General features: G+C 39.0%; 1 pseudogene; it reads right to left on the bottom strand.

Moving 5' to 3' along the window:
- Positions 1 to 4,355: 4,355 nt before the first annotated feature.
- On the bottom strand, positions 4,356 to 17,118 carry LOC110591390 (annotated as a pseudogene).
- Between the last annotated feature and the right edge of the window lie 2,462 nt (positions 17,119 to 19,580).

The following is a 19,580-nucleotide window of genomic DNA, read 5'->3' as shown; positions in this document are numbered from 1 at the left end:
ATTTTGAGCTACTTTTAAAAAACAATAGTCTTGGGGGCAACTGGGTAGCTCAGTCGGTTAAGTATCCAACTCTTGGTTTTGTTTTTGTTTTGTTTTTAATTTTTTTAAATTTATTTGACAGCGAGAGAGGGAGAAGCAGGCTCTCCACTGAGCAGGGAGCCCGACGTGGGGCTCGATCCCAGCACCCTGTGATCATGACCTGAGCCGAAGGCAGACGCTTAACAACTGAGCCACCCAGGCACCACCAGACTCTTGATTTTGGCTCAGGTCATGATCTCAGGGCATGGGATCAATCCCCATGTTGAGCTCCATGCTCAGTGGGGAGTCTGCTTGAGATTCTCTCTCTCCCTCTCCCCCTGAACCTCCCCACTAAGATAAATAAATAAATCTTCTAAAAAAAACAATAGTTTTAAACACAAAAATATATATTGTCTCTTGCCTGAAAGCCCCAAAGAACACAAAAACCCATACAGCCCATGACAACTTAATATGATTTGAAGAATATTAAAAAGACATATCTAAACATTTCCTTCCATGGGCACCTGGGTGGCTCAGTTGGTTGAGCATCCAACTCTTGACTTCAGCTCAGGTCATGATCTCAGGGTCTTGAGATTGAGCCCCACATCGGGCTCCATGTGGTGTCTCCTTGAAATTCTCTCTCCCTCTCCCTCTACCCCCTCCCCACCGCTCACACTCTCTAAATAAATAAATAAATAAAATCTTAAAAAAAAAATTCCTTCCAAGACTGTTCTAACATTTCACTGGATTCATTGCTAACAACCTTTCAAAATCATCTGCATTTTCCTTACAATTTTTGACCAACTGGCTATTCACATTAAGATAAAATATAGGATTGTTTGAGGAGTTTAATTAAGGCAAATCTCTGTTTTCTAAACACTGCAAATTACACTGTAATAAATGGTACACTACACTGTCTTTTTGAAAGAATTTTAAATTAAGATTAAATGTTTCCTGTGTTTTTATAATATAAGGTTAATAAAAAGTAGACTCACCAAATAAATTCACTTTAACATTAGTGACTTTGATAGTTGTGGTTTTGACTATTTTTATAGAACTGTCACCAGTCTAAAATCAGTAATGATTTAAAGTTTTGCTAAAGCAAGCACTTGAATCAAACTTTGTTGAGGGAGTAAGGTGCAGCAACTCACTTAGCTTGTGTAGACCATGAGACTCAGTGTAGCTTTATTCTCAGCTTGTTTTCCCATGTGTAGATTTTTGTTAAGTAATTAAACAAGGAAGCCATTGGATTGAGGTGGCTCTGATGCTTTGGTAGTCTACATAAGCAAACCAAAACTTAAGCCAGAATCAACGCACTCCAATTCAAGAAAATGAAACCTAAGAAAAACCAGTCACAAACAGCCAACCAGGCTTTCCCAAATAAAATGATCACTTAAGCTATAGCCAAGCGAAGTAATTTTCTTGCTCTGCTTCCCCTAGCTCCTCTTAGTGGAGTGCCCTAACCACCTTTGGTTTGGTACTACCCAATTTGAATCAATGTATATTCAAATAAACTCAAAAAAAAAAAAAAAGTTAATATGCCTCGATTTACCTTTTAGTGTCCTCGATACAGAACTGAAGTCCCTTAAGAAGTCACTTAAAGTTTTCTAATAAAAATGAGGTGTGCAAAAGACATGGACTTATTACTCAAGAAAAATCAAATTCCATAGCATAACTTCAGTTTTAATTTCGATACTACCACAATTTGTCTACAGATTTTTCCTTTTGATTCACAATCAACCAATAATTAAACAATAAATATTGATTGAGTGAATATTGTATATAGGAGAACATTCAAGAGATTAAGCTCTGTAGTCATGAATTCAACCGAAGCCCCAAAGTTAAAAAGAATAGGCAGTAAGTGGGCGCCTGGGTGGCTCAGTTGGTTGGGCGACTGCCTTCGGCTCAGGTCATGATCCTGGAGTCCCTGGATCGAGTCCCGCATCGGGCTCCCTGCTTGGCGGGGAGCCTGCTTCTGCCTCTGACCCTCCCCTCTCTCATGTGCTCTCTCTCTCTCATTCTCTCTGTCTCAAATAAATAAATAAATAAATAATCTAAAAAAAAAAAAAAAAAAGAATAGGCAGTAAGTACCCTCACAGTCCAAAAAGAGGTAACAATCATATCAAGGCCAGCATTACTAAAAGGCTGCTATCAACCAGTACTGTGAACCCCTATCACTAGACAACCTACCTCACTCAGAGAGATGTTTACCAAGGACAAAATTGTTGGCCTTCAGCAGTGACACAGAAGTAAAAGAAAGCCCACTGAGAAAGTCCTATGGAGAAATCAGCATGTTCAAGGAATTGCAAATTTAGACTGGTATCTGCTACTTTCTCCCTTAAAGTAATCAACACACGCCAACTACAGCAGGGAAAGGAAGGGAAGCAGCCATTGGACAAACTATACTCCTAGGGATTTACATGACAAAAGTGTTCTATTTCCTATAAGCCAGGTATGCCATCAAAGGAAGTTGGGTTTATGCATGGCCTCTTTGGGTGAGCAGATTCCAGAAGAGGCTCCTGCAGGTGTTGAACTGGGGAGCAGGAATTGAAGGGAAGGCCACATGAAATATACCTGGAAGTACTTAGTTCCCAGCAGAGAAATGGGTAGATACCCCACAGAAGGCTTCCAAAGAGCCCATGATGCAGCCCTGGAGAGATCCAGCATGTGGGTGCCAGGCACTCCAGGACACCATGACAAAATTATACCACCAAACCCTTACCCATGCCTCTGCTCCTTTTATCTTTCTTCCCTTCTCCCCATCCAACCCCAGAAGCAGCAGTAGCAGCACCAGGATGAGAGATGGAGTGACAGGGCCAGGACGCACAGTGAAAGAATACGCCAGTCTCCCTTCCTCACTCAGGTTCCTGTGCCACAAACCAGGCCTGAGTAAGAAGAAATGGGCAAGTTTTGGATTGGATGTGAAATGAAAGTTCTAGGGTGTACCAGACTAGGTTTTCTTAAAATCAGTGTTCTTATAATTGAACAATATTTAAAAAATAATAATAATTAATTAAAATTAAAAATGGAAAACATTTTTTAAAAAGCTATGCAATCTAACCAAGATGGCAAGGGACAAGGAAGGAAAAACATGGTGAATGGCAGTAGTTGGAAGAAAACAAAGTCCATTCAATAAACACATCATTTGTGAAAAACGTTTTGCAGCACATAGCAGGAAATAGGAGATAAACATGATATGGCTCGAGTCTTTGAAAATCTCACAGTGTGGTGAGAAAAGGAAGACATGTTCATGAAAAACTCCAATACAACAAAGAAAATATATGCGCTATGAGATAAAAGCACAGTTCCACTGCACTGCTGATTCTGTCTCTCCCCATATGAATTTGATCCCAACTCTCTATCACTTCTGTCCAAAACTCTAAAGAAAAAAACCCTATCTTACGCTGAGAGGAAAAAAAAAAAAAAAATGAGGTTAAAGGCAAAATAATCAATTGCTTTTTGTTTGTTATAAAAGATTTTGGTAGAAAACTTTAAAAATTAGGCCAAAATTAGTTTTAAATTTTAATTATCTTTCATTTAGCCAAGTAAGTCTATCCCTTGTCACCACCAATAATTGAGTTGTGTGTGAAAGAGAACTAAATACTGTAACTATTTGAAAGTCAGGGGTGGAAAGCAAAATTACTATTATTTATAAATTTAACAACAGTGTGAATACTTACAAAACCTAAGAAAATCAATCGAAAAGAATGATACATCAGTATGAGAGTTTGTTAAAGTAGCTAGATATTTAAAAAAAATTAGTCTTGCCTATGTACTAACAATAAATAGCTGGTAATTACAGTAGTCCCCCTTATCCACAGGGGATGCATTCCAAGATCCCCAGTGGATGCCTGAAACCACAGAGTGCCGAACATACAGATATACTATGTTTTCTCCTGCACAGGCATACCTATGCTAAAGTTTAATTGATAAATTAGGCACAGGAAGAGATTAACAACAACTAATAATAAAATAGAATAATTATAACAATATACTATAATAGGGGCGCCTGGGTGGCTTAGTCGTTAAGCGTCTGCCTTCGGCTCAGGTCTTGGTCCCGGGGTCCTGGGATCGAGCCCCCCATTGGGCTCCCTGCTCGGCGGGAAGCCTGCCTCTCCCTCCCCCACTCCCCCTGCTTGTATTCTCTCTCTCACTGTGTCTCTCTCTGTCAAATAAATAAATAAAATCTTTTTTAAAAAAAACAAGATACTGTAATAAAAGTTATATGAATGTGTTCTCTCAAAATATGTTGTGGTACTCACCCTTCTTAGGCTGACCTGAGTCGAAGAAACACCTACGTGAGGGGAGTGTACGTAGCATCCTGACGCAGAGTTAGCCTAGTATTGGCTTTCAGCCGATTCGTCAGAATCATCCGCTTCCTGCCACGGTTGACAGCGGTTCACCGAAAGTGCGGAAGGCAAAGCTGAAACCATGCCTAAGGGGAGATTACTGTCTAATGGAAAAAAAGACATGATGGTACTGATTGAGGAGGTCATGGAGAAGACGTAACCGCTGGTGGACCCTCAAGCTGGACCTGGGCAGTCAGAGTGTCCTCACCGCATCCCCTGTCCTTGGAATGTCTCTTCTGCCCACCATTCCCACAGTGGAGGTTGTTTCCAAGGATGCAGCCTTGAGAGAGTAATGTGTTGCTCAGACCATCTGTACAGTATACGTGACTGAACCACTGGTTCAGGCCTCTGGATAAATATTTACGATTCTGGCAGGCGGGTGCAGAGATCTGTTTGTCTTGCTGCCACCCAAAACAAGCCTGGTAAGTAAGTTCCCTTGCACATTAAACCTGCCACCTACCAAACTGGAGTGGTCTGCCTCTTCCCTCCGTCCCTCCTTGCCTTCTGTATAGGGGGCCCAGTTTACAAACCCGCACATACACAGGAACCCGGAGTATAAAACATCTAGGAATCACACTAATAAAAACTGCTGGACCTCTTTTTTTGAAAACTGTATATTTTTATTGAGACAATATTTTAAAAGCATCAAGCTATTTTACTGGTAGCTATTTTGTGTGCCATTTAATCTGGAACCAACAGACTTTGTCAGAACAAGATGCGTGACATATGCTAAGACATGATCCCATCAATGGCAGGTGCATAAAACATGCTACTTCACACACATAGCTACCTGCTGCTTGCAGTTCTGCTGCAGTTTCTATCTGCATAACACAAGAATTCTGTGAAAAACTGTTTTTCACAATTCCCATCACAAAGAAAAAATATGTATCAGGATGTGTTTATAATTGTAAGCACTGTATTACTGAATACAGTTCTGACAAGGAAGAACTTCCACTTTGATTGGACATTGATGAGAACCAGATTCCCACTTAGACTTTTACATAACTGATGATTGGAAGAATTTCCATAAACTGGCTTCTGGTTCTACACGTTTTAACTCTTCTTTCTCCCTCACTACCCACATATTTCTTGAGGCAGGATCTGTAGGATGTGTTCATCCTGACATAGGATCTCTGGCCTTGCACCTTCCCATCACCAAGTAGATGTCCATGTAATAGGCTGCAGGAGTATCCCTGGAATCCTCTCCTATCCCAGGACTTCTAGGAGTAACTTAACTATGCATGGAAGTTACTCTGAATCTCAATGTGTATCCCATTAAATTCAAACTAAATGATTTCCCAATTCAACTTCCCTTCCGCCAGGTATCAAAAATGCCTGAGGGGCAATGTAATGGAAAGGCAATCTCAATCGAACAATGAAGGGATTTGGAATTCTAAACTGATGGAGTTTTAAATATCTTACTGTTGCCTGGGATAACTATTTCTGGATAAGTAAAAACAGAGTTTTCCTTTCCGTACATATTCACCTTCTTTTCCTGAGTCCTCCTACACTTGGAAGAGAAAGCAAGGGGATGGTGGTATTTGTCTTGGCCCCCTTCTGGTCTTGCTGAGCCAGACTGTTGTTAGGCTCTTGGTTACAGCGATTTTTACACCACAGTGTGGATCATTCTGTTTTCTCGTGTGATTCTTCCACCTACTCAGTAAAAATAGCTTGTCTCTCCTCAATGTAGTAAAGTTTTAAAAGCTCTGATCTTTTCTTGCCTGATCGTGGCACCTCCCAATCTGAAAACAAGAAACAGAATACCATTCTGGTTGTCTTCATAGTAACTATTACTGTTTCTAAAACCAAAATCAGAGCAGACACACAACTCCAGTTTGGGAGGCTGGACTTCCTCCAGTCCGACAACCGGTTTCTCCTGTTAAATAATCCTCAGAGCCTAAAATGGAGAAAAGGAAGTATAGAAGCACAAAATGTATCTAGTTAGCAAAACTTTGGGGCAATGAAATTCCCAATTTTACTTTCTTTACCCACTATTCTTGCTACCCAGGAAATCTCATCCATTTCTATGGTTTCAAACCACCTATATCCCAATGACTCCAAAGTCTATGTTGGAACTTCCTCCTAAGTTCAAGATCTATTTATCCAATTCCCATGGAACATTGTAACTTAAACACGGGTCTTAAATGTAACTTATTGTCCCTTTCAAATAATCACTTTGGTGTGTATTTCCTAAGAACCAAGACATTCTCTAGCATAACCAATTATCAAAACCCGGAAAATAATATTGATTCAATGCTACTATGAAGTCTGCAGAAGTTATTTATATTTTACCAATTATCCCAATAGTGCTCTTTCTAGGGAAAAAAAAAAAACTCTGATCAAGTATCACACATTACATTTAGCTGCCATGTCTCCTTAGTGTCATTAATCTGAAATAGTTCCTCAGTCTATTTTTTTCTTTACCTTGACCATTTTTAATGAAGCTGGCAAGTTAATTTGAAGAGGCCTCTCAATTCGGTTTTATCTGAGAATTCCTCATGATTAGATTAAAGCTGTATTATGTGGCAGAATTAACATCAAAGTAGTGTTGTGTTCACTTCAAGCGCATCATATTAAGCAGCGTATGATGTTTGTCTGCACCATTACTGTGACATTAACTTTCATCACTTGGTTTCTCTACTGTAAATTTGCTACTTTTCCTTCGAGATTAGTAAGTGCTTTGTAGAAAGATACTATGAGACTACGTAAATATCCTGTTCTTCATCAAACTTTTACCAACTAGTTGAAACATTTATTGATGATTCTTGCAGGAATCAATATTACCATGACATTTGCCAAATGATGATTTTCTAACCATCATTCCTTTTATACGTGTCATTTGGCATTCTACTGTGATGAAGTTTTTCCTTTTTCCCATTTGTTTGTATCAGTGTGGTCTCATGAATACCTGTTTTATTCAAGGGGTAAAAAGTCATTATGATCATTGAAATGCTCAGATTGTCCCAGCAGGAGCCATATAATACTTTTATACAATAATAAATCCCCAAAAACGGTATAGTGAGTGAGCCCTCATTAAATGCCCTGTCCAATCCCAGCTTTGAAAGAACTTATTGTGTGGACTGTATATCTGGCGTTCTTTCTTATATATGTCATTGGTGTGCATTCACAAAAATTAATAATAAATCATAGGCTAAATTTATTAAGAATCTACTGTGTTCTAGGCATATTGCTAAGCACTGTCCATGTGCTACCTCATTTAATCTTTAAAAAATAAACCCATAAAACGGATATTATTTTTATAATGCCTATTTTACAACTGGGGAAACTCAGCTTTACAGGGGTTAAACAGCCACGAAATGGGAAAACTGGGGTTTGAACCCAGGTAATCTGCCTCCAGAGATTTTATCCTCTGAGCCATGCTTAGGTCTTAGATTCTTAAAGAGTAGACAAAAACCATACTTGATAAACACCCAAATGCCTACTTCCGTAAACTGCCTTCTGCATGCAGAAGATCAGCCTAGTATATAGTACTTGAGAGCACAGATACTACTAGAGTGAGGCTGCCTAGATTCTAATTCATGTTCTTCCATTCATGAGCAGTATGATTTTGCCCTCCATGAGCTTCAGTTTCTTTCCATCTAAAACAGTAGTAATAATAACACTTCACAGAACTGTTTTTAAGAATTGTAAGGGTTCATGCAAAGTGGAGCACTTGGCTTGGCAACTTGGCACATAGTAGGCACACAATAAATATGTTTAAAAAAAATACTAAGATGGTCACAGAAAATCTCTGCTTGTGATTTTTAACTTGAGCCACACTTGTGCTATGATGGTCTCTTTGATGTAGCTTTAAGTGTTTCTTAAAAGAAACAATATTTATTGTTGCCAAATGACTGCTATGTTCTGACTTCAGAATTTCTGAGACCCTGAAACCTTCTACATGAGTATCTTCAGATATTTTGCACCTAGTCCAAATCTGGCTTTCATTAGCCATTAAAATCAAAGGCAACTTTAAATCAAAGAATAAAACAGACTTTTCCTAAGCTTAGTCTCACATTAGCATGTGAGAGAACCTGCATCAGCAAAAATCTTTTTTTTTTAATCAACCTAAACCTCTGACTAAATTAATAAGAGTTGAGTTTGACCTTTAAAATGCTAAAAAATACAGTTCCCAGTATAATTCTTGTTCATCCCCGGACCGAACCATTCTCATAGTAAATTATGGCACTAACAGCTGGCTGCCAATGAAGTCAACTATTAATTGTATGTTCACTGCACTGCCTGATATAAATCAATATGAGTAATGAGCAATTGTCCTCAGTCTACAGATACACAGATCCTACATTGCAAAATAATTTAAGGTTGGCTGTCAGCCTCCTCAGACTAGATGTCATTTGGTCTTCGCTAAAGATACAGCGAAAACGAACACACATTGAAAACCGCCTAATCTGTCTCTGCCGCAAACTTCTAGTCATCCCTATAAAAATGACAACAGAAATGATTTTTGATAGCGTATTGAAATAAACAACTTCTATGCTTTTAAAGATCCCGATGGACTCTAAAGAATGGGATTCAGGGTGTCACTACTTTCTGATCTCAAACTCTCAAAATTCCCTCTCTGTCCATGTCCTTCTACCTTTCCCACTCCCTCCTTTCTACCAAACCTGCTCTCCATCTTCATAGAGGCCACCAGCCTCCCTGTTTTCCTGCTTCCCATTACTACCTAGCTTCTTTTGTCTCTCTACCCTGATTCGATCCCATGGACCCTAAGGGATAGTGACACTTTCATTTTACAGTTGACCATTCCTACTTTGGGAATTGCTTACCCTAGACCACCTCAGTGTTCCTCATCACTGACTCCTGGATGGCAGAGTATTACCAAGGAATATAAGAAAATGATGCTGACAGAGTCTATCCTACACCCACCTACAGAGTCTATCCTACACCCACCTACAGAGTCTATCCTACACCCACCTTGTTTAACTTTGATAGGCCCTTTATACAGTTCAATAATAAATTTAAGTGCAGATTTTGCAAAGTGGCTTCTATAAAGCACTCTCAGAATATGTTGACAAGTCTTTGGTGTGGGTGGTGGATTCCATGTTTCTTTAAGCTCGAAAACCACTGGTTTGAATGAAGTTAAGCTCTTTTCTGCAGAACTTAGTAGAGCCAGGCACAGTGGGGATTTCCAGGTAGGGATTACATATGAACCATTTCTCAAAATTTTTGCCTAAGGAACCACTTTTTCACAGTACAACCATATCTCTATATACTGTGAAACAAGTTGGGGATAGAATATATTAATTCATCTCTTATTAACTCCTAATACAGCTGTTCTGAACCAGGTTAAATCAGTTCTGGTACCAATTTCATTACTGGGTGGGGGGCCTAGATGCCACACCAACAAGCAATTCTCAGATACCAGCTGGGTGTCCTACAATTTAACTCAATTCTGATACTATCTACCTAGAGATAGCATCAAATTCCACAGGTTAAGAGTTCAGTCCTAACAAGACTGCCCACCTCCCCCACAACTTTAGATGCCAGTTACAAGCCCAGGTTGTTACCTGTGCTTCTGACCAACTGGCTATAAATCAAAGGTTCCCATGACCTCATCCCTGTGTTCAACTAATTTGCTAAAGCATCTCACAGAACTCAGAGAAACAATTTACTTGCTAGATCACTGATCTGTTACAAAAGGATGTAACTCAGGAACAGCAGATGGAAGAGGTGCATAGGGCAAAGTGTGGGTGAGGGCACGGAGCTTCTAAGCCCTTTGCAAGCACACAGCTCTCCCAGCACCTCCATGTGTTCACCAACCTGAAGCTCTTCGAAGCTCTTCAGACTCCCCTCTTTTGAGTGTTAATAGAAGCTTCCTTACATAGGCGTGACCGGTTAACTGATTGGCCATTGGTTATTCAACCTGCAGCCCCTCTCCTCTTCCAGAAGGTTGGGGGTGTGAGAGTGAAACCCTCTATCACAGGGTTGTCCCCACTGGCAGCCAAGCCCCATTCTTAGGTGCTTTCCAATTGTCACTTCATTAACATAACAAAAGGCACCTTATCGCTCTCCACACTTCAAGAAATTCCAAAGGTGTTAGGAGTTCTGTGCCTGAAAAGATAGACCAAATACATTTTATTATTTTAAATCACAGTATCACATATGTCCACTCTAAAATTTCTTTTTTTAAGATTTTTTTTTTAATTTGAGAGAGAGACAGAGATCGTGACAGAGAGCATGAGCAAGGAGCCCGAGGACAGGGCTTATCCCAGGGCCCTGGGCTCATGACCTGAGCCTAAGGCAAATGCTTAACCAACTGAGCCACCCAGGCCCTCCCACCTCTAAATTTCTTGACTCATTCTTGCCTCCTGGGTTGTAATAAACGACTTAATTTACATGGAAGCTGAAGACCTCTTCACATGAATTCTTCAGTTTAGCTGCTTTTTCCAGTCTGCTCCTCTCTTCTCTGAAGCTGAAGAAGTGCTAGAGGTAGGTTCATGCCGACCAGTCTCCTTCTCATATCTTAAGACGCTGTCCCCTCACCCCATCTATAGAAACCCCCTTCATTAGCCACCTCACTTCCTTACACTTGAAACCTGTATCTACAAACATGTCAACACTCATCTGGCATAAAAACCCTGTCAACCAGCTATCTAACTACCTGTAACCTCTCAATGTCCCCTTTCATATACTTTGGCCACCACCAAACTATTCCCTGAATGTACCCTGTACTTTCTTGACTCCCGGTCTTTGCTCATACTGTTAAGCCCAGATATGATTACTATCATCTTCCCCATCTTGAATACAATTCATCCCAGAACATTCCACAAACCAATCAAGCGAGTAAGATCTTTTTCACCTCTATTCCTCTAATACCTACCATGTTCTATTTTGTTTGATATCTTTAGAGGTTGTTCAGAAGTTTTTAAATCATATCTATTGAGCTATAATTTACAAAAAGTACCTATTTCAAGTATACAACTTGATGAATTTTGAAAATATATACACTCGTTTTACCATCACCATAATCTAGGTATGTAACATTTTTCCATGACTCCCAAGTTCCCTCATGACCCTTAGCAATTAGTCCACCAGTTAGTTCAGTCTTAGGCATCATGTAATAATGATAAAATGATTAGCTCATTGGGATGACATAAAAAATCATAATTGTGTATAGATTTCATAATAAAGCTGTAAAATACATGAAAAATGAAAGAATAAAGGGAAAAATACATATTTCTAGTCACAGTGGAGATTTTTGAAGTTAATTATGTTTTAAATAATTTTTTAAAGATTTAAAACAAGAAAAAAGTTGTTAATATTTACCTACACATTTACCATTTGTTTCATTACTTTCTGTATATCCAAGTTTCTGTCTGGTATCATTTTCCTTGAACCTGAAGAACTTTTTTCAATATATCTTATAATGAAGATCTGCTGGAAACAAATTCTCTCACATTTTGTTTGTCTGAAAAAAGAAATCTGTATTTTGCTTTTACAGTTGATAGCTTTTCTAGATATCTAATTCTAAGTTAACAGCAGAACTTTAAAGATATTTTTCCTCTGGCTTGCGCTGTTATTAACCAGAAGTCTGTTGTCCTTTTCGTTTTTTTAAATTATTTATTTATTTATTTGACAGAGAGAGAGAGAGAGAGCATGCATGAGCTGGGGGAGAGGCAGATGGAGAGGGAGAAGCATACTCATTCCCCACTAAGCAGTGAGCCCGATGCGGGACTCGATCCCAGGACCCCAATCATGACCTGAGCTGAAGGCAGAGGCTTAACCTACGGAGCTACCCAGCATCCCTTATGACTTTTTTTTTTTAAGTAGTTTTAGGTTCATAGCAAAATTGAGAGAGAGGTACAGAGATTTCCCATATGTCCTCTGCCCTCACACATGCGTAGCCTCCTTTGTTATCAAAAGTAGTATATTTGTTATGAATGATGAACCTACACATTCTAATTAACCAATGTCCATAGTTTATATTACAGCTCACTCCTGGTGTTGTACATTCTATGCATTTAGACAACAGCATAATGACATGTATCCATTATTATGTAGTATTATACAGAATGTTTTCAATGCCCTAAAAATCCCCCGTTCTCTGTCTATTCATCCCTCCCTCCATCCTCACTTCTAGAAACCATTCATCCTTCTACGGTCTCCACAGTTTTGTTTTTTCCACAATGACATAACTGCAACCATACAGTATGCAGCCTTTTCAGATTGACTTCTTTCACTTAGTAATATGTACTTAAGTTCCCTCCATGTCTTTTTATTGCTTGATAGCTCATTTTGGGGGGGGGGGCACTGAACAATATTCCATTATCTGGATATACCATAATTCATTTATACTTTCACCTACTAAAAGACATCTTGGTTGCTTCCATGTTTAGGCAATAATGAATAAAGCAGCTATAAACATCATGTACAGGTTTTTGTGTGAACGTAAGTTTTTAACTCCTTTGGACAAATACCAAAAAGTGCAATTGCTGGATCTTATGGTAAGAGTACATATAATTTTGTAAGAAACTGTCCAACTGTCTTCCAAAGTGGCTGTGCCATTTTGCATTCCCACCAACAATGAATGAAGAGTTCCTATTGCTACACATCTTTGTTAGCATTTGGTGTTGTCAGTGTTCTGGATTTTGGCCATTCTGATAGATGTGTAATAGTATGTCATTGTTGTTTTAATTTGCATTTCACTGATGATGTATGATGTGAGCATCTTTTCATATGCTTATTTACTATCTGTATATCTTTAGTGAATGTGTGTTAAGGTTTTTGCCCCATTTTTTTAATCAAGTTGTTTGTTTTCTTATTACTGAGTTTTAAGAATTCTTCGTATATATTTTTTTAAGATTTTATTTATTTATTTGACAGAGAGATACACAGCGAAAGAAGGAACACAAGGAGATGGAGTTGGAGAGGGAGAAGCAGGCTTCCAGCAGAGCAGGGAGCCCAATGCGGGACTGGATCCCAGGACCCTGGGATCATGACCTGGGCCGAAGGCAGACGCTTAACGACTGAGCCACCCAGGCATCCCTCTTCGTATATTTTTGATAATGGTCTTTTGTTAGATGGATTCTTTGCAAGTATTTCCTCCTAGTCTATGACTTATCTTCTCGTTCTCTTGACATTGTCTTTCACAGAGCAGAAATTTTTAATTTTAATGGAGTCCAGCTTATCAATTATTTCTTTCATGAATCATGCCTTTGGTGTTGCATCTAAAAAGTCATCATCACACCCAAAGTCATCTAGGTTTTTTCTAATGCTATCCTCTGGAAGTTTTATAGTTTTGCATTTTACATTTAGGCCTATGATCCATTCCGAGCTAATTTTTGTGAAGGGTGTAAGGTCTGTGTCTGGATTCATTTTTTTTTTTTCTTGTGGGTATCCAGCTGTTCTAGCCCCATTTGTTGAAAAGACTGTCTTTTCTTTGTATAGCCTTTGCTCCTTAGTCAAAGATGTTGACTATGTTTATGTGGGTCTATTTCTAAGCTCTGTATTTTGTTCTATTGATCTATTTGTCTATTCTTTTATCAATATCATACTGTCTTGATTACTGTAGCTTTCTGGTAAGTTGATTTTGTTGTTGTAGTTTGTTTTGTTTTTGTTTTTGTTTTTGTTTAGTAGCAGAAAGACAGACTTTATTGAGCCCCTCAACCCTAGTTTTCTTTGACCTGCACAGGCTTGGTTTCCCAGAGACCCCTGTTCTGGCGGGCAGCAGTAAGACCCACTTTGTAACTAGCAGGGGCATCTCTGTGGATAGTAGAGGGTTTACCCATGTGCTGGTGGTTGCCCCCTCTGAAAGGATACTCCACAGGATTCATAGCCCCAGCCCACATTCATGGCCAGCAATTCCTCTCAACCAGCCTTCAGAATGAGCTTGTCAGTACAGCCACCTCCAGCCACCACACCGACCATACCTCTGTTGGCTGAAGAAAAGATCTTCTTTGAACCAAAAGGACAGCTTCCCTTGGGTCTTCTTGGCCTTGGGGTTGTGGGAGATGAGAGTGGTATAGTTTCCAGAGGCTCAGGCCAACTTGCCCCAGTCACCAGTCTTCTCCTCCAGCAACATACAATGATGCCCTCCAGCATACTGCCCACCGGGAGCACATTGCCTATGTTGAGCTGGTTCTTCTTGCCACAGTACACGAACTAGCTAGTGTGGATGCCCTTGGCAGCGATGAATAGCTCCCTCCACTTCTTAAACCAGTATGGATCCCAGAAGACTACCTCAGTGAGCAGTACACCCCAGCCTGGGTCATGGATGATGTTCTTCATGATGCCCTTGATGTAGCTTGACCACTCTGTGAAGTCCACAGTGCGCAGACAGGCAGTGCTTCATGTGGGTGTAGAACACTGAGCTGGCACCCTTTCCCTACCCCAGAGTTATCTGGCTCGTGGTAGCCTGCTGACAAGCAGAGTTGGAAGAGCTCTAGTAAGTTTTGAAGTTAGGTAGTGTCAGCACTTTGACTTTCTTCTTCTCCTTCATTAATTGCTTTGGCTATCTGGGTTTTTTACTTCTCCATATAAGTGTTAGAATCAGTCTGCCAATATCCACAAATAACTTGCTGGGAATCTGACTGGAGTTGCATCGAATCTATAGATCAAGTTGGGTTAAACTGATACCATCACAATATTGAGTCTTACTATCCATGAACATGAAAATGTATCTTCATTTTTTTAGTTCCCTGATTTTGTTCATCAGAGTTTTGTAATTTTCCACATGTAAATCTTATACATATTTTGTTAAATTTATGTTGAAGTATTTCATTCTTTGGGTACTAAAGTGAATGGCATTATGCTTTTAATTTCAAATTCCATTTGTTCATTGCTAGTATAGGGGAAGCAATTGACTTTTGCGTATTAACCTTGTATTCTGCAACCTTGCTATAACCACTTATTCCAGTTTTTTTGTCAATTCTTTCATATTTTCTAAACAGATGATCATGTCATCTATGAAGACAGTATTATTTCTTCCTTCCCAATCTGTGTATCTTTTATTTCCTTTGTTTGTCTTACTGCATTAGCTAGAATTTCCAGTGGTAGTGGGGGGTGCCTGGCTAGCTCAGTGGGTTAAGCATCTGCCTTCGGCTCAGCTCACGATCTCATTGTCCTGGGATCAATCCCCGAGTCTCCAGTCGGGTGCCCTGCTCAGCAGGGAGTCTAACTTATCCCTCTGCCCCTCCCCCCTGCTTGTGCTCTCTCTTTCTTTCTTAAATAAATAAATAAAATCTTTTTTTTTAAGATTTTATTTATTTGACAGAGACAGAGAGAGCACAAACAGTGGGAGCAGCAGGCAGAGGGAGAAGGAGAAGTAGGCTCCCCGCGGAGCAGGGAGCCCGATGCGGGACTTGATCCCAGCACCCTGGGATCATGACCTAAGCCGAAGGCAGATGCTTAACCGACTGAGCCACTCAGGTGCCCCAATAAATAAAATCTTTAAAAAAAAGAAAAAAGAAAAGGAGTGGTGGGAGGAAACATCCTTTCTTTGTACCTGATCTTAGTGGGAAAACTTCTAGTTTCTCATTTCTAAGTAAGATGTGAGCTGTAGATTTTTTTGTAGATATTTTTATCAAGTTGAGGAAGTTTCTCTCTCTTCCTAGGTTGCTGAGAATTTTTATCATGAATGAGTATTGTATTTTGTCAAATGCTTTTTCTGTATCCATTGATGTGATCATTTAGTTTTTCTTTTTTAGTATCTTGATGTGATAGATTACATTAATTGGTTTTGAATGTTGAATCAGCCTTGTATACCTGGACTTGATCCCACTTGGTTATGGTGTGTATCTGTGGTCTTTTTTATCTTTGTTTTGCTCTATATAATGTGATCTCTCGTTGCTCTTAAAGTTTGCTTTTTGACACTGGTTTTCAACATTTTATTTTATTTTATTTTTTTAAGATTTTATTTATTTGTCATAGAGAGAGAGAGAGAGAACGAGCACATGCAGGGGGATCGACAGGCAGAGAGAGAAGCAAGCTCCCTGCTGAGCAAGGAGCCTGATGCAGGACTCGGTCCCAGGACCCTAGGATCATGACCTGATGCAAAGGCAGACGCTTAACCAACTGAGCCACCCAGGCATCCCATATTTTATTTTAGAGAGAGAGAGAGCACAAGCAGGATGGGCAGAGAGAGAAGGAGAGAGAATCTCAAGCAGACTGTGCTGAGCATGGAGCCTGACACGGGGCTCCATCTCACAGCCCTGAGATCATGACCTGAGCCGAGACCAAGAGTCAGACGATCAACCAACTGTGCCACCCAGGTGCCCCAGTTTTAATTATAATATGCCTTGACATTGTTTTCTTAATGTTTATTTTACTTACCACTCATTGACTATGTTATATCTGTGGGTCTGTACATTTTCTCAAATTTGGAAAATTCTTTATCATTATTTCTCCAAATTTTTCTTCTGCTCCATTCTCTTCTTGGACTCCAGTTACATGCATGTTAGATTTCTTAATATTGTTCCATAGCTCACTGAAACTCTAATCAGTATTTTTTTTTCATATTTTCTTCTCTCTGTTTTTCAACTTGAATATTTTATATTTCTAGGTTCTCAAGGTCACTAATTTTTCATATGCAGCACCTAAGCTCCTATTAAACCTATCCTGCAGAGTTTTTACTTTAAATCTACAGTTGGCCATTGAACAATGCATAGGTTGAGGAGTACCAATCTCCTACACAGTTAAAAACCCACATGTAACTTTTAGCTCCCAAAAAACTTAATTGTAATAGCCTACTATTGACCAGAAGCCTTACCAATAACACAGTCGAGTAACACATGTTTTGTATGTCATATGTATTATACACTGTATTCTTACAATAAAATGGCTAGAGAAAAAAAAATGTTATTAAGAAAATCATAAGGAAGAGAAAGTACATTTTCAGTACTCTACTGAATTTATTGAAAAAATCCACATATACATGGATCCATGAGTTCAAAACCTTGTTTTTCAAGGGTCAACATATTTTTAATGTACAAAAGTTCCATTTTGTTTTTTATATCTTCCATTTCTGTCCTCATCATGTTCATGTTTTTTATTAAATTCTTAAAAATATTTATACTAGCTATGTTAAAGTCCTTGTCTGCTAGTTCCATTATCTCTGTCATTTCTGGCTCTGCTTCTGGTGACTGATCTTCTAATCATGATTGTGGTCACACATGTTTTTTCACATATCTAGTAATTTTGATGCTGGACATTGTGGATATTATACTGTTAAGTGCTGGATGATTTTGTTTTGTTTTTTTAAAGATTTTATTTATTCATCTGAGAGAGAGAGAGAACACAAGAGTGGGGAGGGTCAGAGGGAGAAGCAGACTCCCTGCTGAGCAGGGAGCCTGATGCGGGACTCGATCCTGGGACTCCAGGATCATGACCCAAGCCAAAGGCAGTTGCTCAACCAACTGAGCCACCCAGGCACCCTGGATGATTTTGTTTTTGAAATTTGTCTTAATAATCAGATAAATCCTAGCTTACTCCTTTTAAGATTTTTTGTTTAAACTTTGTTAGGGCAGGTTTAGGAACTTTACTCTCAGACTAATTTAGCCTGGTTATTGAGGCATGACCCTTCTGAGGTTTCTACTAATTGCCCCAAGTGTTCAATGAGATGTCTCTAATCTGGCTAGATGGAATTTGGTCATCTCTCTGCCCTGTGTGAGCTATTGAATTTTTTTTATTTTATAGCCCTCTTATGACACATGTTCTTTTCCTAGCTTCATAAACAAATGCACTGATGGGTATTCATTCAAAGACTTTAGGGGCCCCCTATGCAGGTACATGAAGCTCTCTTGCTCTGCAAAGTTTTTTCTTCTCTGGTACTCTGTTTTCAAATTCAAGCTGCTTCAGTCCCCCAATCTCTACCTCCTCAAATCAGTAAGTGTCATGTGCTATGCTTGAGTTCCTTCTCCCTCTGCCACTGTTTGAAAACTGCCTCTAGAGACAGAGCATTCATAGGGCTCATATTTTTCTAAGGGATCACTGTCCTGGATTGCCTGTTGTCTCAATTCTGCAATTTTTTAGTTGTCTATGGTGGGAGGGCAAGTTCCATACCATGGCAAGTCCTATCATGGCCAGAGCACATAAAAGTTTTTGCTCTATTAAATTTGAATAAATAGGTCCTATCATGGGCTGGCATATCTTTTCCAAAATTTTAATATTCTTAATACATCTTTAGATAAATATGTGCATAAAAGAAAGCAGTATTTAAAAACAAAAATCTGTATAACCTCCTTACAATGGATCTAATATGGTTTTCCTATCACAATCATGAGTGCAAAAAAGCAAGTCAAGGCAATTTTTGTAACAGTATCCTCTCTCAATTGCAAAGGAAAGTTATTGGCTCTTCTTACCTGGAGATTCAAAAACTCTGAACTCTAATCGCCTTTCTTAGTTACTGATTAGCTTTCTGTGTCCATTTTATTGAATAACAGGGACTGAGGGAACTAAAATTGATGCTTAAAGGCATATATATATAAGGGGATGGGAATTTCAGAATTACTTCATATGGATTTAAGCCTCTAATATTTGCTTTCACCTAGGTCAGGCAGGTAACCTAGAAGGCTGAAGGGACAAGGTGGGAAGTGAGGCAAACTGTGTAACACATGGCCCATCTGAAGAGTTCCAACAGACTACTGACATGTGGGATGCAAAGCAAATGCTTTCAGCTCTTCTAATTGTTCAAGAGAAGATAAAAATTTCAGAAATGTAAATATTTTGTGTGAAATCCCCCAACATATGAATTTTGGAAATTAATTCAAAATTTTAAAATATTCTAAAGAATAGTGGGATTTAACCTACTGGCCACCACTACACTCTACTGCTCCCTTCCACTCCTGAAATCAAACATTCCAGACAACATCAACAATTAGGAGCAAAACTAATGCATTATAGAGAAGGTTCAATAGAGGTTGAGACCACCATGTAAATGATCAGAAAATATCTATAACAAGAAGCTAATACATTTTGTGGGGAAGGAATGTTCATAAGAGTTATCTTGACATTAAATTCCCAAAAGTCTTTTATAATAGTCCCATGAAAATTGTTATTAAAATTGAGTCACTATGAGATTAGTGGAGAAGGATAAAAAACTTAGAAGAAAAAGGAAAAGTTGGGTGGGGTTAAGTGAATATGCCTTTAGTGGAATAGTTAGAAAAATGTTAATGGAGGAAAGCTCCTACAAGATGAAATATCCAAGTTGTTGAGACACTATGCATTATAAAACAGTAAATAAATAAGTGTAGAAAG

Source organism: Neomonachus schauinslandi, chromosome 2 (genome assembly GCF_002201575.2).
Source record: "Neomonachus schauinslandi chromosome 2, ASM220157v2, whole genome shotgun sequence".
NCBI lineage: Eukaryota > Metazoa > Chordata > Mammalia > Carnivora > Phocidae > Neomonachus > Neomonachus schauinslandi.
This window is presented reverse-complemented; position numbering and strand designations above follow the sequence as displayed.